Consider the following 4,057-nt stretch of genomic DNA (forward strand, 5'->3'; position numbering starts at 1 on the left):
TTCTGATCCAGGAGGCCCCTCCTTCCCTAGTTATTTGTGGGAAAGTGCCTCGCCTGTGGTTTTGCTTACTGCTCTTAAGTAAAAATGAGCATTTTTAGGCTTGACCTACCTGTCACTAGTTGAAAGGAAGTCATTTTCTTTGGGCAGTGTTCTCTTGTCTTGTGGATTGCCTTTCCCCTTGGAGCTAGGGGTGGCCTGGCGTCTGGGGAGACATGTGCCTTGGCTCGGAGCAGGAGCCCTTATCTTTGAGACGACTCCTGCTGGGAGTGGAGGTTCCATCCAGCTACCCCAGGGTAGCAAGAGGCTCAGATGATGAAGATGCTTGCTGCGGCCTGGAGTCTAACACATGGTCCAGGTGACTGCTTATTTGTTGTGTGTCGTTAGGACACTTTTCACAAGAATTTAAATGATTTTTTAAAAAAAGATTGTCTCCTACTTGGCCTATTTTTCTGGAGAATGGTTCTGCAGTGTGTGTTAGCACACTGGAAAAAGAATGGCCACCAAAACCTTCCTTGGGGTATTTTGATTGATATTTCTTTTATTTTCTTTTCTTTTTAGAAATCTTCAGAATTCCAGTGCTAGGAAAAACTGATCAAGAGTTTATACTCATTTCTCCCTTTCTTCTCATGCACAGAACCTCAGCATTATTTGAGGCGTACACATTTTAGGTACCTCCTAAAGATCACAGTTGGTTAGTGAGGTCATAAATATGCGTTTTAGTTCGGGAGTTTTGGAATGAAAATGTTGCCTGTTTTGAAGAAAGCTGCTGGAGTGGGTTATTCAGTCAGGAACGTGAACCCTGGCCTTTCTCGTTTGTTAGCATCTGGCCTTGAATGCTGGCGCACTCGCAGTTGTCCTGTGTGGAGAAGCAGCCTTAAGCTCTACTCTAAGGACAGAAGAGTAGAAAATCTTCTTGTCTCACTATGGCCCTCTGTAACCTTGCAAAGCTTCCGTACCCACACTGAGCTGCTCTCTAACGAAGAGTATACAACCTGTGTCTTTAAGTTACTGTTTTTTCCCCTCAAATGTATCGTCCCTGTGAAATGTTGCCTCATCTCCAGACAGAAGTAATTTCTCTTTCTTCTGAATTTGCATAGTGCTCATGACTTTCCTGTGGTACTCTCAGAATTGCATTTTCCTTTGCAGGAAGGCTTTTAGGTTTTATGCAATAAGGAAGCCAGATGGCCTGCTTAATAAAATCTAGCCCAAGTCCTCTCAGGCTTGCTGCTGGGGAGGGGCCACTGAGTATGGAGTGCTGGCTGGACCTCAAAGCCCAACTCCTTTTCCAAGATTCACTTTTTCCCTAGTATTCACCAATTACTGTTCCTGCCTACAGGCTGGCCTCGGGGACCTCTGCCTTCCTTTTGAACACTTAGCTCATATATTAAGGCATATAACTTTTTGCTTAATTCCATTTGGCACAGGTAGGGACAGGCAGAAAGATATTTTTTAAAGATAATCAAGAGCTCAGGGTAACAGAGGAAAACACATGGAGATGGTAAGCGATGTTGCTCAATCTCTCTTACTGGTCATCTTTACCTCAAGGATCCTACCACAGCCTGTGCTGTCTCCAGGTCACAGATACCATCATCCCTTATCTCAAAGCCTTTTAGAACAGGAAGGGAGTGGACATGTGTGTCTGCCAAGCTCATGTTGAATTCTGGATCCTAACATCTATTTTTAATCTTTAAAAAAAATAAAAGGAAGACTTGCTATTATTTTATGTGTTTTGCCTGTGTGCCTGGTATCCATCGAGTCTAGAAGATGGCATTGGATCTACTGGGACTTGAATTATGGGCATCATGAGCTGGCATATGGGCACTGGGAAATGAATCTAGATCCTCCGCAAGAGCAGCCAGAGTCCTAAACCACTAAGCCATCTCTCCAGCCCAGATCCTAACATCTTTGAAAGTCTGATTGCTCAGAAGATAAAAACAAACAAACGAACAAACAAAAGCTATTAGTTACTTTTCTCAATGTGACCTTTCTCCAAAATTCCTGCTAAAACAACTTATGGAAGGAAAGGTCTAGTTTGGCTCAGTTTGAAACCCAGTCCACCCTGGTGGGGAATATGTGAAGGAGGAGTGTAAGGTGGATGGTCACGTTAAGACTGCAGTCAGGAGTCAGGGAAACGTGAATTCTGGTGGTCGGCTTTCTGTCTCCTTTTTCTATCCAGTCCAGAGTGCCAGCCCGGAGGATGGTCCTCAAGGCGGGTCCTCCCTCCTCTGTGAAACCTCTCTGGAAACACTCCGCAGATGTCCTCAGAGTTGTGCTTTCTTGGGGATTCTAACCAAGTCCAGTTGACAATGAAAATCAGCCACCACAGAACCTAAAAACAGTTGCCATCATTTAAGCATCTGTGTGGAGTGTGATTCTTTGCTCCTAACCTGACGACAGCACACAGAAATCTTAGTTGGTCACTTGGAAGACAAAGACTCTTGTCTGAGTGAAAAGTGTCTGGAGGCTGAGCTGAGAACTGAGATTGTGAGCTCTTGTCTTCGAAGGAGGTAACCTTGTGTTTCTTCAGACCTTGATTGCTTTGGGGGGGGGGAATGATGATGGAAAAACTAAAAAACACCTGGGCCTTGACCTTGGCCTTTGACTGAACCATTGTATCAAAAGGATCAGGGCTGAAAGATAATGGAATGATATGAGTCATGAGTGAGTCTGTAAAACACTGAGGGTTTAAGCAAATTTGGGCGGGGGGTGACGAAATGTGGCTGAGTGCTAGTAACAATGATTGGTAATGCTAACAGCAAATGCTCTGGTGCTTATTCTTTGTCAGGGCGGCTCTGCCTTGATGTTCACCAAAGCAGTAGACCTCATAGGACAGGTACAGAACAGTTCTTTTACAGGCGGGAAAGCTTAAGCAGAGGGAGACGAGGTAACTTCCTTAAAGTCACTGAATTAAGACCAGGAGGGACTCCAGAGTCCATGCCTTTATGCCCCAATGAGACCACTCGGCATGGGCCCATTTCTTCCCATCGCTGCACAAGATCATAGTTATGAGTTGCTCTAAAACACCATCAATGCCACAGTTTATAAACAGCAGGAACATTATAGTTCTAGAACCTGGAAAGTCCAGGTCAAACCTCCTCATCTTAGCTCATTCTCTCTGGTGAACTTACATGACAAAAGAGACAGACAAACTCACTTGGGCTTAGTTTTGATTATTTATTTCTAGTTTTTTGAGACAGGGTTTCTCTGTGTAGCCTTGGCTGTCCTGGACTCACTTTGTAGACCAGGCTGGCCTCAAACTTACAGACCTGCCTCTGTAAGTGCTGAGGTTACAGGTATGCACCATCACACCCTGATCTTGGGCTTGTTTTATAAGGTCAGCCATCTCAGAGATGAGGTGTCTGCCCAAATATCCTAATCACCTCCCAGTGGTCCATCAGCTGAAACCATCATATCGGTGATTAGATTTTAATAGAAATTTCAAATGGCCGTGAACATTCAGACTGTAGCCTGGGTGCTGGCAGCTCTCAACAGAAAGATTTACTCTTCGTTACGAAGCTGAATATAAGCAAGTCATATTTTCATCTACTTGTTTTTCACCCAGTCACCTTACCGAACCCTCAGATATTAGCCCTGTTAGCTTTTTAGCTACCTCTCTTGTGCTGTGTGTTGGCAACAATTATCTCTCCCGCAATTTCGTATGATTGTGTCTCCACGCCTTCTGTGGCTATGATTCCCATTTCTATTTTCTGTCTCACCACATCAGCTCTAATTTATGGAATATGAAACTGAGTTTCCTGGTGTTGTCAGAAGGACCTATATGGAACAAGAGGACACAAGGCTATTGCAAGAGTTTAGGTGTGATGTCAAGATGGTTTATCTTAGGATGACCGCTAAGGACACATATTTGAAAGATGATTTGGCAAAGAGCCACCTTGCCTTGTGGGTGAGCAATGAGATAAATACAGGCTACCTGAAACCAAGAGATCTACGGGACAGTAACACCTAACAAATGTCAGAACCCATTGCAAACATGAGACTGGCAGCCCAAAAGGAGAGGAGAGTCAGTAGATGAAAGCCAGGTCTCCATCAGTGATAG

The sequence above is a fragment of the Meriones unguiculatus genome, chromosome 8 (assembly GCF_030254825.1).
Source record: "Meriones unguiculatus strain TT.TT164.6M chromosome 8, Bangor_MerUng_6.1, whole genome shotgun sequence".
NCBI classification, from domain to species: Eukaryota; Metazoa; Chordata; class Mammalia; order Rodentia; family Muridae; genus Meriones; species Meriones unguiculatus.